Source organism: Trachypithecus francoisi, unplaced genomic scaffold (genome assembly GCF_009764315.1).
Source record: "Trachypithecus francoisi isolate TF-2019V2 unplaced genomic scaffold, Tfra_2.0 Lachesis_group15, whole genome shotgun sequence".
NCBI classification, from domain to species: Eukaryota; Metazoa; Chordata; class Mammalia; order Primates; family Cercopithecidae; genus Trachypithecus; species Trachypithecus francoisi.
The window spans coordinates 3,782,421-3,806,452 of record NW_022681460.1 but is presented as its reverse complement, the minus strand read 5'-3'; the positions used below and the strand labels follow the sequence as shown (position 1 = coordinate 3,806,452).

General features: G+C 48.8%; 1 protein-coding gene across 2 annotated transcripts in view; it reads right to left on the bottom strand.

Moving 5' to 3' along the window:
* Nucleotides 1-24,032, bottom strand: part of RPS6KA2 (ribosomal protein S6 kinase A2) — a 358,054-nt gene that overhangs the window by 259,869 nt on the left and 74,153 nt on the right. The window contains exon 1 of one of the 2 annotated variants that reach the window (XM_033234245.1): nt 4,774-4,909. The exons of the other annotated variant lie outside the window; for it this stretch is intronic. The gene's annotated coding sequence lies outside the window, so the exon portion shown is untranslated. Of the gene's footprint in view, nt 1-4,773; nt 4,910-24,032 lie in introns of those variants that run through there. 2 annotated transcript variants of the gene reach the window in all.

The following is a 24,032-nucleotide window of genomic DNA, read 5'->3' as shown; positions in this document are numbered from 1 at the left end:
TGTAAACTTTCTAAAAATATTACGAGATTTTTTTCTGATTTTTTTTTTTCAGCTCATCAGCTATTGTTAGTGTATTTTATGTGTGGCCCAAGACACGTCTTCTTCCAGTGTGGCCCAGAGAACCCAACGTTTGGACGGCCCTGCTAAACTAAGCTTGCCATACGACACGCCAAAGCATCCAAAATTTCCTCACCATTTGCTGTTAAAAATAGCTTTGATTTGTTATCCAGACCTACTGTGCCGTTCTAAAGAGTTACTATCAAATAAATAGAAATAAAAAGCCATGAACATTTTCTCCTCAGTGAAATATTCTACGGAGCTGTTGCTATCTTCACAAAGTGTGTCAGTAGCCCCGAACAGAGCTGCATCGCTGGGGAAAGAGAGTTCTGGGCAGGATCGTTGATTCTTTTTTCTGATCAAGAAAATTGTGTACTGGTACTCTTAGAGCCCTGGAGAGTCTGAAAACAGGAAATGCTGAGTTCCTCATCAAGACAATCTTTTATAGCCATCCATGTCAATAAACAGATTATTTTTAAAAAAGAAAGCAACATAATGCGTTCAGGAAGTTATTTGTGGGAACAGGAAACCTCTTATTTGAAAGAGTTATTGACTTTGATTGGGGACAATAGTGTTTTGAACATGGCAGGTGGGCGCTGGGCAGAGGCTGCTGCCTGGCTGAGAGGGACACAGGCATGTTAGAGGCCTGTGGTGTCCATTCTGACGGGGACCACGCTAAACCGTGGGACTGCTGACCTGGGAGCAGGGAGAGGCAGCCAGGGGTGGTCTGTCTGAGCGACAGCAGGACATGCAACCCAGCAGGCAGCAAGGACAAGAGGTCGCTATCTTTAGAGGGACACCGGGTGAGGAAAGGACTTTGGAATTAGGAAGTACAGAGTAGGAAATCAAGGAATGTGTTCAGAAGCTATGTATGGAAATAAGAAAACTCTTACTTCAAAGATGTGGGACGTGAACCAGAAATAAGCATCATGATGACAAAGACCGTGTTTTGTTTTTGTTTTTGAGATGGAGTCTTGCTCTGTTGCCCACGTTGAAGTGCAATGGGGCAATCTGGGCTCGCTGCAGCCTCCGCCTCCCGGGTTCTAGCAATTCTCCTGCCTCAGCCTCTTGAGCAGGGATTACAGGTGCCCGCCACCATGCCCAGCTAATTTTTGTATTTTTAGTAGAGACAGGATTTCACCATGTTGGCCAGGCTGGTGTCAAAACTCCTGACCTCAGGTGATCCACCCAACTCAGCCTCTCAAAGCGCTGGGATTATAGGCGTGAGCTACTGTGCCCGGCAAAAGACAATGTTTAAACTTCATATTTCTACAAAATATTCCGCCACCAACACAGACACATAAAGAGCAAGCTGCAGTGCACCAAACAAATCAGGTCCTGTGGTTCTCAGGTGCTTCTGCTCTCTTTGGGTTCCAGTGCTGTGGCCAGGGCTTTCTGCATAGGGATCCTCTGCCCAGTTTGCCAGCAAGCAGAGGGCACCCACAGTTGGGGGCAGGGTCCAAGTCTTCTGCTTAAAAGAAAACAGGACCAAAGCCAAAGGGAGGAGGGTCTCTCCCACATATCATCTTCACGTCTCCTTTGCTCCTGCCTAGGAGGAGGCTGGCCTCCCCTTCCCAGTGGGGAAGCCCCTGCAGTTCCGGCCCACCTACCCCTGCTCCTTCAGTCCCGCTTTCTCTCCCACTCTCCCCCAGCCCAGGCTGCCATCTCTCAGCCCTGGTCTTGCCCCAATGTCCATGCTGTCTGTTTATCAGCTCCCTTTAAAGATGCTCACAGCACAGTCATACCTGCAAAGGTAACCAGTCCCACAGAGAAGAGAGGCTGTGACACCCGGCAAGCCCTGGAAATCCCTTCCCCAGCGACATGCTCCTGAGATCAGCCCTGCTGGGTGGTCCCCTCCACAGCGGAGGACAACATGCAGGTTCCTTCCTTCTTAGAGGGTTAAGACATGAGGAACTCACCAATAGGAAACATGAAGATCTAGTAAAGTTTCTTCTCATTTCAATCCTGTCTCGTGCCTGTTTCCAGTTCCACTTACTAGAATTCCTCAACACTGTCCCAATATTTGTTTTTGTGTTTTAGCACTCCTGTTTTACATCGGGAGGAATGCTTTCACTCTCCCAATTACTCCTTATTTGTTTCATCCTGTTTGTTTTTTGGCTATTGTGGCTATTGTGTCATTTCTTCGCAGTCTCTCTAGGTTTTTCAAGGTCTCTGTTCTCTGAGTTCTCTATGCTGCTTCTGAGGTCACCATTTGTTTGCTTTTCTCTGGGCAGGTAAGGAAGCTGTCAATTGTCATAAGAGAAAGTTGAGTGTAAACAGGCTTCGCCATAAGGGATTCACTGGCTTGCCAATGAAAAGTCCTGGGCGGCCGCGTGTGGTGGCTCATGCCTGTCATCCCAGCACTCTGGGCGGCTGAGGGGGGTGGATCACTTGAGGTCAGGCATTGGAGACCAGCCTGGCCAACATGATGAAACCTTGTCTCTACCAAAAATACAAAAATTAGCTGGCCGTGGTGGCACACACCTGTAATCCCAGCTACTCGGGAGGCTGAGGCAGGAGAATCACTTGAAACCAGGAGGCAGAGGTTGCAGTGAACCAAGATCACACCACTGCACTCCAGCCTGTGCAGCAGACTAAAGACTCTGTCTCGGAAAAAAAAAAAAAAAAAATGTTCTGGGAGGCTCAGCCTCCGCCACTGCCTTGCCCACTTCTCTTCTCCTGAAGGGCTGGCCCCGCCCCAGGATGGTCTCCCCTAGAAAGCATGACCGGTTGATCTCCAGAAGCGTAAGTCCACCCTGTGCTTCCACACCTCACTCTCTAGCAGCTCGGCTCCCTATTACACCGTAAGATTCCTCTTGATTTGAAGTTGGCCATGATCAGATCTCACCTAATCTCCCTGTAGAACTTGTAACCAGGACCATTCCAGGAATACACTTCAGACTGTCCCCTCCTGGGGGTGGCCCTGTGCCGAGCCCTCCCGTGAAGCCAGGCATCAGATAATAAGACTTTTCCCCTTGAAACTTCACAGTCATCTGCTTCATGTTTCCACAGCACTTACCACACTGTGCTGCAAACACTGCTCCCAACGCCTATATATTCATGCTCAACCAGACTTACACTTCCTTCAGTCCGCACGTTTGTATGTATCCTACAATACCAAACACAATTTACTAAACTTCAAAGAGGCTCATGATTATGAATTGAATTTTTTCTCTTGTCCTTCTTGTTTTGACTGATTAATTATTGGAGAAACTGGAACTGACAGAGGATTTCTTTAATGGTCCAGCACATAGGAGTAGTGTGTTGTGATGTTCTCTTGAGAAAGCCTGGGTTTCTCTTCAACGGAGTTTTAGCTAACTTGGAGAAATCTTCTGTTTCCAGAATGCTCGATTCTACCACATTTAGGTGAATTTCTACACAGTTGTTTTGTGTATTTTGAAAATTTATAACCTTCAAGGGCTACCAGGTTCACAACAGAAAGCTTGAGGTAGTACTAGGATGGAAGGTCTGAGGTTGATGCCTTCCAGAAAGATGGAATGGAAGGACATGGGCGTCAAGCCAAGGTTAGATTTTACACGTAAGAGGCAGAACTGCCTGTTTCTGAGAAATGGAGATATAAAATAGTAGAATATATTATACAATACAAATACCTTCTACTCTATGTAGCTAAAAATAAGAAACGTGTTCATATCAGTATTTTTTTTTTCTAAGACAGGGTCTCACTCTGTCACCCACGCTGAAGTGTAGTGGCATGATGTTGGCTCACTGCAATCTCCTCCTCCAGGCTCAAGCAATCCTCTTGCCTCAGCCTCCCGAGTAGCTGGGACTACAGGTGTGCACCACCACTCCCAGCTAATTTTTGCACTTTTAGTAGAGACAGGGTTTCACCATGTTGGCCAGGCTGGTCTCGAAATCCTGGCCTCAAGTGATCTGCCTGCCTGGGCTTCCCAGAGTACTGGGATTACAGACATGTATTTACCAACCTGAGTAGGTATTAATGCTATTCCATTTTTACCCTTGAAAAGGGGGAGGAAGATATTTCTGGATTATTCTAAAATTAAAATTAAATTATATGATGCCTAGGACTCGCCACAAAATAATCTGGAGCTGTGTGGGTAGGTGGAGGGGGAGAGGGAGGGGACGCATAAATAAAACAAGACTGGCCTGGTCTGGTAATTTTGGAAATTATCTGAGACTGATCTGTGGGGGGTTATTACATTCTTTGCTTCCATATGTGCTTGCATTTTTTATGATGAAAGTCATCTTTTTTAAAGCAGGGGTTTAACCTCTCAAGCAAATGGGTGTGATTGTCACTTTTAAAACACTTCTGATATTAAAATCACTCCCAGAGCAGCATAAAATAAGTCATTTTTAAAGCTGGTGTGGGATGTAGCTGTGATCCTGGAAAAATATAAAGCTGGTTTCGGGTATGGATCCACACCTGTGCTGTGTTCATACCAACAGCCCGGCTCAGGAACACACGCCAGCCGTCAAGTTGTGCAATCGGCACCAATTTCTCCCACCAGCCAGAGCCTCCTTACCTTCCCACCTTATTTCCGGCCACTTTCCAGTACCCATTCTTACTCCAGGTGGGCTTAAATCCTCTCCGTTCCTCACAAGGCTTTCCCATGCCTATCCTGGCTCAGAATATCTCTCATCCCCCTGACTGGGCCTCCACCCTCCACAGGGAACCAAACTGTGGGAAAGCTGGATTCCACAAGCCGCCCTGCAAGCCCACTGATCGCAGAAGGTCACCTTCTACAACAGCTTAGCTCCAAACCTTCTCTTCACTGAATAAAGTTGTATTTTACTTCCATACAAAATAAACAGAAACTCAGTTTTCTGCCTTCAATCCTTCTCTCTTTTATTTCACAGAGGAACTTTGGTTCTCTTAAATAAGGCTTCCACTCTGCATGTCTTTCCCAACAGATACGATTGTTTACGTCTACTTACAGTTCTCAATGTTTGTGGTTCTGGTCACCCTCAGAGTTACAGATTACTGTGACTCATGCCCGGAGAAGCAGCAAGGTGGGGTGAGAAAGGCCAGGTGACCTTTGTCCAACCATGGCTGGCAAGCAACAAAGAAAGGGGCTCAAAACATGGCCTGGGAAGTCTCGATCCCCCACATTTCTGCTGCACCTTGAACCCCCTGTGCTTCATGGGGCTGGGCTCTCAAGTGCAAAGCAGGTATTTTTTGACCACACATGAATTTCTAAAATTTGGCAAAAGGATTTAAAAACTTTAGTAATGGTGCGTATTTAGATATCTGTTCCCCAAATAAATTTATTTGAGTATGACTCTTGATCATGGTCATTAGTAGATAAAAGTGTATTTGTTTACAAGGAATATTAATTCTATAGGATTTAGTTCATGTTACAAAACCTGGTTGACCAACTACCAGCACTAACAGATAACTAAATAATAAGTTTGGAGAAAGAAACTGTGAACAGAAAGACTATTAAGTAGGAGATGTTGCTTTTTAAGTCACAACAAAAAAACAATAAATATTGTCACCGGGCCTGGTGGCTCACGCCTGTAATCCCAGCACTTTGGGAGACTGAGGCAGGTGGATCACTTGAGGTCAGGAGTTTGAGACCAGCCTGGCCAACTTGGCAAATTGGCAAAAACCCATCTCTATTTAAAAAAAAAAGAAAAAATACACAATTAGCCAGGCATGTTGGCAGGTGCCTGTAATCACAGCTATTCGGGAGGCTGAGGCAGGAGAATTGCTTGAACCTGGTAGGTGGAGGTTTTAGTGAGCCGTGATCACACCACTGCACTTCAGCCTGGGTGACAGAGTGAGACTCCATCTCAATAAAAATAATAAAAATAAAACAAACAAATATTGTCATTTTTGTCAATGCAAATCTACAAAACATGAGATGAGGGATAATGTGTAGGACATAGCCAGAAAGAGCTTGAATGTGAAAGGAGACTTGCTGAGGCCAGAGGCACAGTTCAAACTTCAGTCAGATGCACAATTGGAAAGGTTTCAGCCTCGCTGCCCCCCTCTCCTCCCATCTTTGACTCTGGAAAGGCCTGCGAGGGACCTGTTTGGCGTATCGAGAGAGGACTGCTCTTCTTTAACAGCGGCCGCTTGCCTCTCCCATATCTTCTCAGCCCTTCGGCTCTGAGTCAGGCTTTGTTTCCCAGCGAAGCACAAAAAGCAGGAAAGCAGGGAAAAGTGGAGAAGGTGGAAGGGGCGGAGAAGCAGCATCAGAGCACAGATCTACCATGATGTGTCAGCCCATCGGCATCTGGAAAATGCAAGGAAGGATGTACCAAAACTCTACAGCTTACAACACTGTATTTTAGAAATCTTCCAAGTTTAAGAAATAGATGCCATACCTCAAGACAAAAAGAATCAGTGGGTTGCACAATGAACTTGTACCATTTCCTGACACAAATGACGCTCATTTCCCAAGAAAAATACGAGGCACATCCAATGGCCTGGGATGCAAAATGATAAACCAACTCATTGCTCCACTGGAAACCATGCCCTGCTTCTAGATTCCATCTTGACAGAAGGTCCAAGTCTGTCATCTGCACCCTCCACACAACATCTCCTACCCCTAATTTCTCTCTGACACCTGCAGCCACTGCTGGCCAGTGTGACCAGTGCTGAGCGGTGGCCCCAGGAAGGCTGAGCTCTCTCCCTGCAAGTTCCACTTGGATTCTGTGCCCCAAAGGGAAAACGGTTCCTGGTGATTCCCATGTCCCAGTTCCTCCCTCCTCTTGTGATTCCAGCTTACAGGACCAGGCCTCTCCCTGGATCCCTCCCCCCGCCCAGATCTTGCTCCTGGCGGCCTCTCTCCCAGAGATGAAAAGTCCTGTTTTGAGCCTTGTGGCCCAGGGCTGGGGCCTGACACCCATAGCAGGTGCCCAGGATGTTAATGCCACCAACTTTCCCCGTCCCCTGCTGGAAATGCCTTGTCCCCCAGCGGCTCCTGCTGGGATCCCTTGCTCAGCTCCTTCTGTGAGTCTCGACACCACCCACCAGCACCCCATTCTCCCCCAGGGATGATAGACGACTTAGGTTTAAGTCTTCTGATGCCCAGCAAGAATATACAAAGAAAACCGGCCTAACCAATATATTGTTTAATAGTAAAATCTGGTTCATTCGTAAGTAGAGTTCTCAGGGTTTTCAGATGCTGCTGTTATGTTTAAGCTACAGGCAATTTACCCAAGGAATGTGATGTTGAAACATGTTTCAGAATAAACTTCCGCTTGAAAATTACAGGCAATAGGCCGGGCGCGGTGGCTCAAGCCTGTAATCCCAGCACTTTGGGAGGCCGAGACGGGCGGATCATGAGGTCAGGAGATCGAGACCATCCTGGCTAACACGGTGAAACCCCGTCTCTACTAAAAAAACTACAAAAAACCAGCCGGGCGAGGTGGCGGCGCCTGTAGTCCCAGCTACTCGGGAGGCTGAGGCAGGAGAATGGCGTAAACCCGGGAGGCGGAGCTTGCAGTGAGCTGAGATAAAATGTACCAGCTTTCTCTTTTTCTTCTTCATTAATGAATTGAGGAACATAAAAGTTCAATTAAAAATAAAGACTCATGCGTCACTTAGTTCTTTTTAGTCCTTTTAATTGAATAAAACATTGGTGTTGAGGTGACGTAGGAAAATGGAAAGTCATTGCTCTGTTTCTGGCTCAGTATTCACGTTCAGCTTACATCATAAGTGCAGAGCCGAGGGGAGTGTCTTTTCTCTACCTCATCAGAGCCTAGAATGCCCACAGGTGGGGCCCGGTGTTGGCAGCACAAAGGAAGCATACAGAGGGTGAGACAGCCCCAGGGAAAGGTAGGGGCAGGGAGGAAGCTCCGAGGGCAGGGCCAACATGTCAGGTTTACTGCTGAACTCCAGGGTCTAGAACAGAAGGAGAGGGAAGAGGGACTCCATAATTAGCTGTGGAATAAGTGGAATCCCAATAAGAAAACTGGGTGGGAGTGTGGAGATAAATACTAGTAACAATGACACAAAGAAAGCAAGGATTATAGCCGGGACAAGCTCATTCATCGGAAACCATGAAATGGAGCGTGTTCCCCCACACCCAGCAAAATAACGGCCCTCGTGCCTGTCCTCAGAGTACCCTTTGACCACCACCTACCTCAGTAAAGAGACAACCTTTGCATTTGACCACATCTTAAGCCCCTTTTCCCTTCTCTGTTTCTTCTCAAAGGCCAGGTGGTCATGCGGGTTCCAGCTTTTATAACCACATTCCTTAGACCCAAACCACGCTAGGTTTAAAAAGTAAAGGCATGAATGAAGAAATGCAACGAAAACTAGGGGAAGGTCTACCAGCTGGTGGACATCTTGGGTGGGTCTCGCTGCTTGCCCTCGGTGAAGCCCAGCCTGAGGCCACAGCCGGCAGCTGTGCTTCTGTGGGAGAAGATCTGAGCCCTCCCCAGGGGTCACAACATGCAACATGACTCCTCCCACGGGGCACAGGCAAGCCCTTACCATGGAAACACATGCCTTTCCATGACAACTCATACCTACGTGTGCCTCTGTGTTGGAGAGTATTGCATATTGCAGAAGTCCAAAAGTGCACAAAGTTTTAACTTTAGAAATCACATGAAGTGATGTTTTCCTAACTCGGAGAAAATATTGCAAGAGCCAAAAATGTAACAACGTATTCCCAAGCAAGCAGTGAGTAAACAGGAAGCAAAGTGTTTGCTCCTCATGATCAATTATAATCTACAGACCACATTCCCTCCACTCTAGAGACCTGGAAATATGTTTTAAAAGTATCTCATCAGTTTAAATTATGATCTTTAAATTATTTTATTAGTTACTTGCGTGGCCATTTAAATAAGTCAGATTTTACCAGGAATAAATCAACGATCCATCTAAGGACAATCTATGACTCAAATATTTCCCTCCATTAGTCAATAAATGTTCCTTTTCCCAACGTGCTTCCCCGCCAGAGAAATCAATGTCTCTGGATAGCTAGATAGGCACAAATATGTCAGAGCACATCAGACTGAGAACACAGAAGGGAAACGCATTTGGAGCTTTTCGCATCCAGGGCCTCACTCTGCCACTGACATGCTGGTAGCTGATTCTCGACCGACCATGCGAGTCAGGGAGGCACGTGGCGGGTGAGGCTGGGACAGCCTGGAGAGACAGGAGAGAGCAGCTAGCGAGAGGTCCTTGGGGTGTTCAGCAGCTGTGGTCCCTAAGATCCAGGCCCCCAGATGGGCCTACAACAGCCATAGCACCTCCCCTTCCCTTCTCAGGGCCCAAAGCTCACCAGGCAGCAGCAAGGGGCTACCATGCAGAAGTTCATCTTGGACTCTATCCCAGACATGCTCCTGTAGGAACCCAAGAGAACTGGAGGAGTCTATAAGGAGGTGTTGTCATCTAAACGTAGCTGGGGACAGAGATCAGAAAACAGGGCCCAACGTCCCCAGTGAGGTAGGAGACAGGACTTGACTCTGGAGGCAGGGTTCAGACACTGGACCAAACTGAGAACCTGTTAACACAGGGACGGGGGTCAGGGGATGTGCCCATGTCAGTTTATTATTGCCATGGCAACACCCAAGCATTACTGCCCCTTTTCATAGCAATTACCTCACAACCCAAAAGTTACTGCCGTTTTCCTAGAAATTTCTGCATAAACTGCCCCATAATCTACATGTAATTTAAAGTGAGTATAAATGTGATTGCAGGCCTGCCCGCAGCTGCCACTTACTGCCTACGGGGTAGCCCTGCTCTGCAGGAGCAATCACAGACCTGTAACACTGCTGCTTCAATATGGCTGTTTTCTTCCACCCTGCCATCTGCTCGCTCTTGAATTATTTCCTGGGTGAAGCCAAGACCCTTTGAAGGCTAAGCCCCAATTTGAGTCTCACCTGTCCTGCATCACCAGGAAGACCAGAGACCAAAGGCAGGGTCTCACGGGGTGCAGTTATCCTCAAGCCTTCACCCTGCTCTCTGCCCTCGTCTGCCATGCCCCAGAGGCCCCAGGAATCCAGGTAGACTGCGTTGGATGTGTCCATAGTGCAGCTCCATCCCCGGAAGCCTCACTTCCAGCCCACATCGAGTTTATCTCCCAACTTGAATATTTGTCACACTTTCCCCCTGAACAACTTGATTTGTTTTCTAAGAGAATTCTGAACCTACTTGTTAATAATTAAATGCCCTTTCTCCTTCTTTCCAATTTATAATAAGAGAATGTCTTACAAATCTGAAAAGCAACAAGAAACATTGTGCCAGAGGAGGGGCTAAGAGAGGCTATCCTTACTTGAGAGAGTGCGGTACTGCCGGCCACAAGTGGCTGCGGTGAGGCCTTTGCAGGAGAAGGGAGATATCAGTGCGGGGTGGCGGCTCCAGAGCCCTGCAAGGGCCAGTGGGCTTCCATGGAAGCGCCCCAGCTTCGAAGTCCCCATACAGTGGGCAGAGCTCAGCACTGCAGGGAAGCTCAGACATGACCCTGATGGAGTGTGGGTGGGTGTGCAGGCTACGGGGACAGAAGCGTGGAGGGCAATGGTTAAAACGATCTGTTGGCCATTTCTATCACTGTCCATCCCACTTGTCCTCCCTCAGACACAAGGGACCAGAGTCAAAGGATCCCAGACCTCTGACTTTCTTTCTGCCCTAGGTTCGTGGAGGTGAACTGACGGATTCATAGGCCACGCAGCATCTTTGAGAGTTGCTGGAGTACAGTTTCATTCCCTAGGATTAGGGAAGATCTCAGATTCAAATCCATAGATACTGCCTGAGCTCCCACTGCATCCCAGCTTTTGTAAGACATCCTCCTCGTGCCCCATCACTCTTGACCCTCATGACAATTCTATGGCCATCACGTTTCTTAGGGCAAAGAGCCTCGTAGGACTGAGGTTCAAGCCGGGTTCACACGGCCAGGTACCTGGTGTCCTTTCTCCCACCAGACGCTGTCTCCTACTGAGAGGTGACAACGTGCCAGCAGCTCTCCTGGCTCTCCAGCTTCCTCCGCCTCCGCGTCCGCTCTGGCCGCGCATGAGGAGACCTTCAGCCTGCCGCTGAGCTGTGGGGCCCCTCTCTAGGGCTGGTGGAGGCCAGATCTGGCTCCCTCTGCTGGCGGGGAGGTGTGGAGTGAGAGGCGCAGGGCAGGGGAGCCGGGGCTGCGAGTGCTGCTCCTGGGCCTCCGCGGGTTCCGGGTGGGTGCGGGCTCAGTAGGACCTGCACTCAACCCCCTGGCCTGAGCCTGCTGGGCTTGATCAGGGGACGAGCTCCCTCTCCGCTGCCAGAGTGCCCGGGCTGGGTGCCACAGAGTCCCTCAGCAGGTGCCAGTGAGAGGTGAAACCGGCTGGGCTTCTGGGAAGGGGGTGGGGACTTGGAGAACTTTTCTGTCTAGCTAGAGGATTGTAAACGCACCAATCAGCACTCTGTGTCTAGCTCAAGGTTTATAAACGCACCAATCAGCACTCTGTCAAAACGGACCAATCAGCTCTCTGTAAAATGGACCAATCTGTAGGATGTGGGTGGGGCCAGATAAGGGAATAAAGCAGGTGACCTGATCCAGTAGTCCTAACCTGCTTGTGTACCCTTCCATGGCTTGGAAGGTTTGTTCTTTCACTTTTCGCAATAAACCTTGCTGCTGCTCACTGGTCCGTGAGGCCTTTTACGAGCTGTAACACTCGCTGTGAAGGTCTGCAGCTTCACTTCTGAGGCCAGCCAGACTGCAAGCCCACCGGAAGGACCGAACAACTCCAGATGCGCCACCTTTAAGAGCTGTAACACTCACTGCGAGGGTCCGCGGCTTCATTCTTGAAGCCAGCGAGACCAAGAACCCACCAGTTCTGGACACACTACCATGGAGTGAGCCTGCGGACAATGTACTGTGGTGATGGATGATGGCCCCATGCCCTAGGAGGGAGGGGGACAGAGAGCGAAGGAAGGGGCTGAGATGAAGGAACTGTGAGGTCTTTACATTAACAGTCTTAGGACTTATGAGAACGAATGACTGGGATAACCCAGGTGACTTTCCAGACCCTCCATGAAGGAGTGAGAATCTTATTTGGCAGCGACACCAGTTCTACCCCACAGAGATGGGAAGAGATCAGGACAGCGTTGACCTAGGGACTGTCCTATGCTTATGTAAGGTCGGTCCTGCTGAGTCCTGCCACCAGGAGCAGGAGTCAGGGTACGTATTGGGCACCAGGCATGAGGATTTGTCACTGGGAACAAGGATGTGTGGAGACCGTGCAAAGCAACCCGAACTCTCCCAGGGTTATATCTGTGTCACTTGGTGGGCTCCTGAGCTCCTTTTGTGCTTTTTTGTGTGCAGGGAGGTGAAATGACCGAGCACAAACCCTGAAATCCAAGCAGGTTGGTGTGACCTTCTGAAACCTCTGATGCCAAACCAACACCTCCCAGATACACTGGAGCCAGCTCACATGCTCTGCGCCCAAGGCCACGTGGCTTCTGCTGACAGGCCCTGGCCCATTGGTGCATCTGATCCTGCAGCCCATGTGACTTAGCTTTCCTCCTCCCTCTGCCCAGAATTCCCCACCCCTCACTTGCCCACTTCTGCTCCTGCTTCAGCCTCCTGGCTTCCTCTAGGAAGCTGCCTTGCTCCCTGGCTGAGCTGGGTCCGTGCCTGTGTCTCCATGGTATCTACGTCACTGCTTTTACCTTTGCTGTGCTTTGAGGACCTGTTCAGGAGCTGTTTCCTCCACCACGCTAAGAGCACTCACAGCAGCACCCATGGTAGCTCTGTGCATACCTGATGGATTAACATGTGCCAATTACAGCAGGGCCACAAATCCAGGACAACACCATTTCCTTCACCCGAGGTTTGAAGGAGAAAGAACAGGGGGGAGGGAAGAATAGCATCAAGTAGGGAGGGGCTGACGGGGTGCAGGGCAGAGGACAGCTCTGTCTGCGCCCATTCTCCATGCTTTTGAGATAACCACACGAAGACAGAAGCCAACCAAGGCATCTGCCCTGCCTTCACGGACACCTGCAACTCTGCCTAGGCCATGGAGATGCAGGCACAGATAGCAATGCCCCCCCCACCTGCCTCCACGGTCTCTGTGGGGAGTAGCAGCGTTGTGATCATCGCAACAACAGCCACCACTCTCAGAGTGCCTCCTGCGTGCCGGGAGCCGTGGCAGGTGCGATACCTGCCTCACCTTGTTGACCCTGACAAGGTCACAGGGCAGGGGATCATTAGATCCAAATTTCAAATGAGGAACACGGAGCTGTAGTCTGCACTGGACACACACGCCTAGGTGAACTGATAGCGCAAGGCACCATGACCGAGTTCCGTGGTGCTATGTGTATATTCACTATTGAAAGAACAGCGGCACCTCCCTGCCTGTGAGCGTGGCCTTGTTGCTGTTCTAGTGAGGGCAGGGGGAGACTAGTAGAGGCCAGAGGGGGTTTTTACCCAGAAGCTAAAGAAAAGGAAGAGGTGGTTTGGAGGGAAAATGGTTGATTGAAGAATTCCAAAAAACTATTGGGAGCCAGCTGACTCCATTCTATTTATTTTTATATTAAGATGATTTACTGAATTATTTGAATTGCAGGAATCCAGTCATTTTAATTTGCTCAGATGTGGCTCGTTGAACTTTGATTTTCTGTGCTGAAGAGCAAACAGAACACTCAAACAAATTTAACTTGGGCACGTTTAAATAAGGTGCAGCGTTGCGTCAGCGGCTGTGTGTGGAGCATTATCAGGATTTGCTCAATGCGTGTGCACAGAGATGCAAAATTGCCTTTCACCAGAATCAATCTTGGGTTACGTGTGGTCCAAAGAATGCTTCTAAGCCCCCTGCGGTAGGAATGGGACCTGGAAGATATTGACAATGAGACAAAGGCCCCCAGACCACCACTGGGGAGGGGGTTCTGTTCACAGGAGTGGGGAGCCTGCTTGGGAAGGAGCAGGGGCAGAGCTGGGCTGCTCTGCATGACACAGCGGGACAGGGATTGGCTGGGAGGAGATGGAGGGAGTATTCAAAAGGTAGGAGGAGGGAGACAGGGCCGCAGACCTCAGAGTGGGAGGGGTGTGTGGGGGTGGGGAGGCCCTGATGGGCCTCTGGAGGGCGAAGGAGCTGGCAGGGCTTCCAGGTTCGCTGTGGAGCAGCTGGGGTGCTCTTTCGCCTGCTCTGCCTGCCTCCCAGCTCTCTGGGTGTCTCCTTTGCTCACTAAAGCTTGTGTCTGGTGGATCTTTGAGGGGGGACTTGAAAAAGACACAAACTCTGCCACTGGGACACTGCACTGAGCCCCCGCCAGGGTCCTTGATCTCAAGTTCCCACTGGTCCCACTGGCCCGGCCCCGTCTGCCCAGCCCCGGCCTTGCCAGGGCCACATTTTTACCTCCAGTATGGCTGCAGAGGGAACTGGCCACGGGTGGCTGGGTTCACAAGTCAGGAGTAAGTGATTAACCAGGGCCACGTGTGCCCCCTAGCAATGAGCAGAACCGTGGGGCAACACAAAATCACTGGGTTTGGAGGAAAAAAGGATGAGAACCAGGCAGCTAGGAGAGGAGCACACAGTGTCACCATGAGGGGGTGACATGATCCCCAGGCAGGGGGGCAAGAAGGTGAGAGTGACAGCATTAGCATAAGGCTGGCAACAGACAGCATTGAAATTGCAGTTGTGCTAAGGGGCTAGGACATGCCCAAGGTTAGCCAAACAACAGGAACCCTGCATGGGGGCAGCCTGAGAACCCTCTTTCCACACCTTCACGCTCACATGGACCTACGCGGGGCCATCTCCGACTTCAGTTTCCTCATCTGCAAAATGAGATTGTAATTGTGCTCCAAAAAATGACAAGGACTGAGTTACTACGTGTAACGAAGTTAGAAGAATGCTCTCACCGTGCACAGCCTGAATGGAGAGCAGGAGATTTCAGCGGAGTGGAAATAAATCCACCCTTGCTTCAGGGCTAACTTTAATAGCACACATGAAAACAAAGGAAACTCTGAGTACAAGGGGAACCTCCTGCCGAAGGCCAGCCCTGAGCAGGCTCTCCCTACTTGCCCAGGTGAGCATGGCTCTGGCCGCTCTGTGCCCGGAGGCTGCACCCAATGCGCTCCCCTTCCAAAGCCCTTGCGTTCTACATGCTATGCACCACGTTTCCGCGTGGATTTTCTACATGCTATGCACCACGTTTCCGCGTGGATTTTCTACATGCTATGCACCACGCTTCCGCGTGGATTTTCTACATGCTATGCACCACGCTTCCGCGTGGATTTTCTACATGCTATGCACCACGCTTCCGCGTGGATTTTCTACATGCTATGCACCACGCTTCCGCGTGGATTTTCTACATGCTATGCACCACGCTTCCGCGTGGATTTTCTACATGCTATGCACCACGCTTCCGCGTGGATTTTCTACATGCTATGCACACGTTTCCGCGTGGATTTTCTACATGCTATGCACCACGCTTCCGCGTGGATTTTCTACATGCTATGCACCACGCTTCCGCGTGGATTTTCTACATGCTATGCACCACGCTTCCGCGTGGATTTTCTACATGCTATGCACCACGCTTCCGCGTGGATTTTCTACATGCTATGCACCACGCTTCCGCGTGGATTTTCTACATGCTATGCACCACGCTTCCGCGTGGATTTTCTACATGCTATGCACCACGTTTCCGTGTGGATTTTCTACATGCTATGCACCACGTTTCCGTGTGGATTTACACCACTTCTTTACCCCTGCAGAGAAGACTGATTTCCTGTCCCGAAAACAGAACTCATGTCTGAATTGACATGAAGATGACCTCAAGGCCAGGAGCCCGGGACGAAGGGTGCATCCCCAGGCATTCCTGCAGCATTTCCGGAGCTCTCTACACACAGGCACCTGCCACGGACATGTGTGCATGGTCTCCCAATGTGATATAAGAAAAAGAGTCAACATATGCCCACAGTGGAACAAATATTCAATATTTAATTGAAGGAAAAAATAAGTAAGGATCCTGAGAAAACAGTGTTGGTTAAACTGAGCTTGGCCAGTTCCGAGTTTTAGAATCTCCAGGGGATCCTGGAACCTGCTCCTTCCTGCTGGATTCATAGGTGTTGGGCTCTGCTGGCCCTGCAGTCAGAGGTGATACACCCCAGGCAGGCCAGGGGGACCTCGTGGGACAGGTGTGGGAGACCGAGTGCAGGCATTTCAGACAGCTGCTTGAAGCCTTGGGCATTTTAATAAATGTCCCCCTATTTCACAGGCAAAAGTTTGGTGCCCCTGAACAAAACCATCCAACTATAGCTGAGTGAAGACAGCACTGGCAGAAGCAGCTCTGTGCCCACGGGAGTTCTGCTCTGCAAGGCTCTGTGCACACACCGAGGACACCGGGACCAGAGAAAGCCACACGAAAGTTTAAACATTTGGCCCTCAGGCTAAGTGGCAGGAAGCAAAACTGAGGCCCACCGGCCTCACCAGGAGGCCCCTGGTCCTGCTACTGTGGCCAAGGAGTCCACACTGCCTTCCCTCCCCAAGGAGGTGGCAGAGCTGCACAGTCCCGCAATCCTGCCACCTGTCTCTGGTCTAGGGATTGGGTGAGGGGCTCTGGGAACCCAGGAGAAGGCCTGTCTGGGGAAGGACCAAGCTGAGGGGTGGAGGGAGGAGAGTGAAGATGTGAGGCTGCTCTGGGACCACATCACAACCCGCGAGTCTGACGTGAGCACCCAGCACTGGGGTCATGGGGTCTTTTCTCCCGCAGCTTTTTCACATAAATCCACTCTTCTGGAAAGGGGTGTCAAGCTGTCCTTACATCCAGAGTAAGTCCTCGAGAGTGACCACTGAAACTTGTTCATTCCACATGATCAGGGCTAAACTGGTGTATTCCTTGACAGAGCATCCTAGCCCCAGAGGCAATACAGAAGTAGACACGTCAGCACAGAAAGGCAACAGGATTCCCATCAAGTATCTGTCACAAGATCAGACAGTCTGGGCTACCTGCACTGCTAGAATTATGTCTCAGGGTGCCAGACAGCTTTCCACAATTCTCAGGATTCTTCAAAGGGAAAACTCCCTCTAAGAGCTCAAAGACACGTGTTGGAACTCCAGGCATCCTCTGACACCTCGATGCAGCTCCGTGAGCCTTGGTTTTCCTCTCTGTGGACAAGGGCACCTCCGCTCCCTGGGGGCAGGAGGGGACGGTGGCTCAGCTCTGCACGTCCGCAGGAGACTCCCTGGGTTGCACTCTTAAAAGTCCCTTCCTGTAGATAAGCGTCAGTTTCCTGAGCCATAAAACAGAGGTACAGCATTCATTTAGCAAACGCTGCCCTGCGCTGCGGCAAGTCCTAGAAGCAACTTGTTCCAAGTTTCAGTGGCCATGTGTATAAATATGAACGACGTTGAAGACACAGATCTGTTCTCGTTTTTTCTCAGGGGAAATCTCTGACCCTGGAGACACTGAACAGGCAAGCTGTGGACAGGTGTTTACGGGGCTTACTCTGTGGCATGCCATCTTGAGTATAAAGTTTAATCAAAGACATTAATTACATGAAAGCATTAAATACTCTGTGGCATGCCATCTTGATTATAATGTTTCATAAAGGACATTAATTACATGAAAGCATTAAATAAATAATTTGGGAGGCCGAGACGGGCGGATCATGAGGTCAGGAGATCGAGACCATCCTGGCTACCATGGTGAAACGCCGTCTCTAACTAAAAATACAAAAAAAAAGAATTAACCAGGCGAGGTGGCGGGCGCCTGTAGTCTCAGCTACTCGGGAGGCTGAGGCAGGAGAATGGCGTAAACCGGGAGGCGGAGCTTGCAGTGAGCTGAGATCCGGCCACTGCACTCTAGCCCGGGCGACAGAGTGAGACTCCGTCTCAAAAATAAATAAATAAAATAAAATAAATAAATAAATAAATAATTTGATCAACAGTAAACAGCACAATAATCAATAGTACACAGTCCATATAATATATTCTTGACGGTTTTAAAACAAAATGAAAATAGAAAATAAAACACTGTAGGTTCTGGAAGATTCAGGCGTTGCCAACTCATCCCAGGAGACCTGCGCTCTGTCGTAAAGCTGTTTCTCCCTTTACACCGGAGTCTACCATCTGATTGCCCTGAAAATTATGACCCCAGGTTCCAGCCTCCACTACGAGTGCTGCCAGGACTTGACCTCAGGAGTTCCTTGGTTTCTCTCCTTCTCTGTTTTCATGGCCCCCACACCAGGTTAGGCCCTCCTCATCTTATGACTCACTCATACTGTAACAACCTTCAAAATGATTTCCTGCTTTTCATCTCTCTCCACTCCAACCCAGCCTGAGACCTGCCAGGCTATTCCCAAAATAACTCTTCTCGTGTGTCACTCCCTGCCCCAGGCGCCCGGCATCTTCCCCACCAAGCTCCCTGCTCCCCTGCTCCTGGCTCGCTCTCCTGCACACGAGCGTGTCTCACCTCCTAGTTCTCGGGGTGCTGTGCTCAGCCGGGGCCTCCCCTGCTGCCCTGTCAGAAGCCTTCATCCCTCAGAGCCCAGGGAGCTCTGACCCTATCTGTGATGTGTTCTTTACTCCACATTTTGACATGATTTATCTGCACCCCACCATTAGTATCATGCATGCCATGATGTACGTGACATTTTCTAAGACCCCTATCTAACTATTTGATCTTCAAAAGGAGTGGAGGCTTCTTTGGTTTGAGGCAAAAGCATGTTACAAAAGAACAGTGCTAACTCGATTGCAGACATGTATGTCATTATCTATTTATCCATCTTCTATACGCTTACACAGAGGACAGGAAATGAGAAACTAAAATACCAACGAAAGAACACAAAGACCAGAATGAGAGATCAAGAAGCACATGAGGCTGGGAGGAAGCCACACAGGCCACAGGCTCCTGGGCAGCTCTTTACTGTGTCACAGGAGCAGTCACCCATCAGCTGAAATCTTCCCTCTCTCTGGGGTTAGTTACAGGAGGGGGCATCCTGTGTTGGAGGAAAAGAACTGCAGATGCACAAGCATGCGTTAAAATTAAATGACACTGAAGAGGAAGAAGCAGAGAAGTGGACGTATGGGCTCCCCACCTCCCACAAGTGTCCCCTGTCAAGATTTGCTGTCTTGGGAAGATAAAATAAGGGAAGAATAGAAGAGTAAAAGGGGTAAAGTAAGGCGATAGAGAGAAAAGTGAGGGAAGTAGTCAGAAAAAAAATAAAGAAGCAAACAGCGCTCCTCCTCCTACCTCTGCTCAAACTAGAAACTAAAATCACCCCCTACTGAACATGTGCCCAGGAAGAAGAGGCTGTGGGAAAAGTGCTCTGTCGAAGCCAGGGACCAGCGTGTGCAGCCACGGACGATGGAAACCCAGCCATGGCAAACTCAAGGACAAGACAGAGTAACACTGGACAGGGAGCAGATGCTCTGCTGAGCAGGAAACTTTTGCAAGCCAAAGTTTAAAGATACACAGGAACAAAGTAAACAAAGACAGAAAAAAATGAGAAAATTGGATGCCAAAAAAAATCCTACTCTAAGTGGCATCTTAAGTAAAATATTAAGAAATGAGGAAAAAAAGTTACAAATGTCATCCGTTATTATGCCAAATAACTAGCTGGCCTGTTTGGCTTCCAGAGAGGATCAGGAACCATCTTAAAAACAAAACCAAACAACACAGCAGGCTCCAAAGTGCTTTTTAACAAGGTAAACAAGGGTACTTACTAACAATATCCCATAGAACTTAGAGAAGGCTTGGCGGAGGAGAGAGAGCATGTCGCCTAAGTTAGAAATGATGACGATTTTGGCCGGGGAGCGACACCATCTTTCTCTTCAAGCATGGAACGTCTCCCTCCTCCACATTTCGGAGAGCAAACCTCCACGGGAGTGTGTAAACATTCAGGCTAATTGTCACTTGGGATCATCCGAAACTCAGGAGAGGGCAAGAGGCAGTTGACTGCAGCAAGGATATGACAATGTCACTTTTAGTAACTGACTCAGTCCAACACCTCGGAGTCAAGTGCTTAATATAGGGTTACTCTTTCCGTTGGGTGGCAAGTTTGGCGAAATTAACCACCTGTTCCCTTGCAAATCTGCCTGTCTCCAGCCTAAATCAGAAGGAGCGCCTGGCACCCAGCTTGCAGGAGGTGCTGCGGCGATTGGATTTCGCCTCCTACCACTGCCTGTGAAATCCAGATGTTCTAGGACCTTCGCCACTCCTGAGAAGGCTGCAGATCAAGCTGCTAAACAAGCGGAAGTGATTCTTGTGGTCTTTAATATGCTTAGTTATGTGTCTTTTCTGGAGAGTCTATTCTCGTAAGTTTAAAACTCTGGTTTCCTTGCACATCAGCAGTGCCTCTACTAAAGAAACCAAAAATAGGAGCATCTGAGCCGTGCACTCAGGGTCCTGCGGCTCCATCGCAAAGCCCCAGGAAGACTCCCTATTCCATATTTGTGGACTGCTCCAAGTTCACTTAGTCAGGATCTCTCGCCCGGTCTGTGGCCAGGGAGATCTAAGGTACACTCGAATTGTTCATAAAATGTCTCCAGCAGTTTTTTAGAAAGGCCGCACCATTAATATCTGCCCCCTGACCCCCACAATTTAACATGATGTTGTTTGCATCCTTGTGAATACAGTGTGCCCACCAATTTGAAACTCTAGCCACGTCCACTAGGTTTTTGTTCTGGGCTTTCCCAAACAACAGCTTAATTGGAGTCAGCAATTTCAGGGAGAAAGGCCACAAAAACAAAAGCAATTCATAAAAAGCAAGTTCCACTCACCAAGCTTAGACACATCCCTTAGGCACAGGTTACTCCTGTGGTTTGCCGGTGAAGGCTGGAACCTCACCTCTTCCTTAGACATCTCTCTGTTCCCTACTTCAAGGAAATTCCTCTCTCCCTTAACGATGATTCTCACTGTTCTGTTAAATGACAAAATGGATAAAATGTCTCTATTGTGCATTGTCTGACGTCGCAGCTCATCAGGAATTTGTGAGTCATTTTTGACAAGAGGATAGTGAACCTCTTTATGACTGGGGCTCGCTGCCCGTATATCTCCAAAGGGTTGGATGGTCCACAGGCTCTCTGCCTCCCACACACGGAGATTATTTGCCATGTGGATACCCAGAGACTGCAGAAGGAATTTCACTTGGCAGATCATTTGACCAACACAGGAACCGGCTGCTTTATTTCCTGTTGAAGCACTCACCTGGGCCACAGAGGAGCGGGAGTTAGACAGCCTGGCTGGCACTGCTCATCCTTTAGGGGAACTTGCTGGGAACATCCTGTATTGTTTGGAAGACTCTGTAGTCTCTTTCTGTTCACCCCTCTCTCCATTCACAGTCTTCCAATACAATAAAGTCACCACCCCGATGATTCTTGATTCCTTAACTACATTGTGGAGAGATTTCTAGTAACATCCAGGATAAAAAATGTCTGAAACTGCCAAGAACAAAGCCTGGCCCCAGAAGAGTTCGTCTAATACTTTTTGAGGCTCTGACCACCTGGTAATTGGGCAGGGGCACTGCAGTCTGAAGTCACAATTGCAGGATCCAGGAAGCTGATGCGAACCTCTCCCTACATGGTGAGAACCCTTTACCTTCCCGTAGCTTTAAATATCACTCACATTCTGCTAGAGCAATTCTGCATCTCTAGCTGAATCTATTGTTGTTGGTGGGAAACATACCACAAAGCATAATTATCTGAGTGACCTGAGCACTTACTGCATCTTTCCATGTTGAGAGTAAAGACAGTAATTCACTCATTTAAGAACTATTAATTGAGCATGCTTGCTGTTTTATCATCTAGTGTGTTTACCATTCCTCCCAGCTGGGTTTTAGATACCAATGTGATCCATACGCTGTTTGTTTACATAATTCTGCTTGTAATATCCATTTATTCAATAAATAGATATTAATCACTTAGGCTGTAGGATCAGCTCCAGAAACACAGTGGTGAGGAAGAGAGATGCTATCCTGGCCACTAAGGAGCTAATATTCTGGTGGAGAAAATGTCACTAAGCAAATAACGACATAGACAAATCTATGAATACAGTTGATATGGCTGCTGTGCAGTGAGTTGCTATGCGAATGGACGCAGGAAGACTTGAGCCCAGGTTGGAGAGACAGGAACATCCTCTCTGAGAAAAGGTCACTAACTCTGAAAATCAAAAGGCGGGTCTGGATTCTCTAGGAAAAGAGAAGTGAGCAGAGTAGCCCACATAAAAAATACCCAATGGCAAAACAAACACAACACAAACAGAACAATCCCCAGGAGCAAACCCGGAGCCACACAAGCGCGGTGTCATTGAGAAGACCCACAAAGAGTACATGGCCAGAACTGGCCAGAAAACGGGGTAAGCCCTTATTACAATTTTTGGGTTTTATCCTGAGTGCAATGGGGGTCTTGCAGGGTTTTAATTAGAAGAATGTATTTTTCTGGTTTGTCTCTTAGATTGGGTTCCCCAATCCCCAGGCCTCAGACTGGTACAGGTCCTTGGCTTGTTAGGAACCAGGCCACACAGCAGGAGTTGAGTAGCAGGCAAGTGAGCGTGACCTCTCCAGCGTGAGCTCCGCCTCCTGTCAGATCAGCAGCAGCACCAAATTCTCATAGGAGCATTAGATTCTCATAGGAGCTGGAACCCTATTGTGAACTGCGCATGCAGGAATCCAGGTTGCACACTCCTTATGAGAATCCGATAGCTGATGATCTGAGGTGGAACAGCTTCATCCCCAAACCATTTCCCCTCCCTGCACTCCCCCCTCTTCCATGGAAATGTTGTCTTCCACGAAACTGGTCCCTGATTCCAAAAAGGTTGGGGACAGCCATTTTGGACTACACAGCAACTGACTCTGATACGGGGAAGAGCTGGAGTGGGATTAGCAGCTAAGTGGCTCCAGCAGCTCTCCAGGAAATAGCAGGATGTCACCTGCACTTATGCTGTGGGGAGAAGCAGCCCCACATGAGATATGGATGGTGGTCCATCAGCTGGGTGGGGACTGACTTAATACGGAGGTGATCAGAAATGAGAGATGGGAGAGGCTCATTGGAAAACCGAATAGGTAGATGGAAATGCATCATTTGTATTCAGATGATTTCTCCAAGTTTATCTCTATCCCAGACTTATCTCCCGAGCTTCAGACTAATATATCCACTCTCTGGTAGAAACCTTTATTCTAATATTCCCCAGGGAACTCAGTGACTATGTTCACAACTCAAATCATTGCCCCTGAATCATCCATTAAAACAAACAGTTCCTCACCCATTTTTCCTTAACCTAGCAAATCTTCATCAGTTGAAACTGTCCATTTTCTGCGTCAACTTGACAGGGCTTCACGGTGCCCAGATACCAGTCAGAGTTATTATGAATGTGTCTGTGAGGGTGTTCTGGGAGGAGATGAACGTTTAAGTTAGTGAATGGAGTCAAGCAGATGCCATTTTCTATGTGGGTGGGTCTCACCCAATCGGTGAAAGGACAGAACAGAAAAGCCAACTCCCCCACAAGTGAGAGGGACCCCTTCCCGCCTGGCCACCTTGAGGTGGGGCAGCAATCTTTCTCTGTCTGTGGATTCAACCGGAAACACCAGCTCTTCCTGGGTTTTGGGCTTTCCAGCTCTCAAACTATACCATTGGCTCTCCTGGGTTTCAGGCTTTTGGACTCCATGAACTTACACCATGGGCCCTCCTGGGACTTCAGCCTGCCAACTGCACAGATCTTTGGATTTGTCTGCCTCCATAGTGTGTATGTGGGTATGTGTGTATATATTTGTATGTGTGTATATGGATACAGATATCGATATAGATACACATCCTACTGGTTTTGTTTCTCTGGTGAACCCTGACTAATACAACAGCTAAAGAGGAAATAATATTGTCTAGGGAGAAGGTAAAGTTAAAAAAAGACTCATATAAGCTATAGGATATCCCCACATTGTAAGTAAACCATAGTGCAACCCAAGAAATAGAAATGAGAGCAGAAGTTGACCACAAATCAAGTAGGCTGGAACTGTGGCAGAACGTCCCCTGGGCATGCGGCCACCTGGCTGGAGATGGAGACTACATTTCCCAGCTCCATTCTGCCAAGTGCAGCCATAGGGCTAGGTTCAGATCAATGGTATATGAGG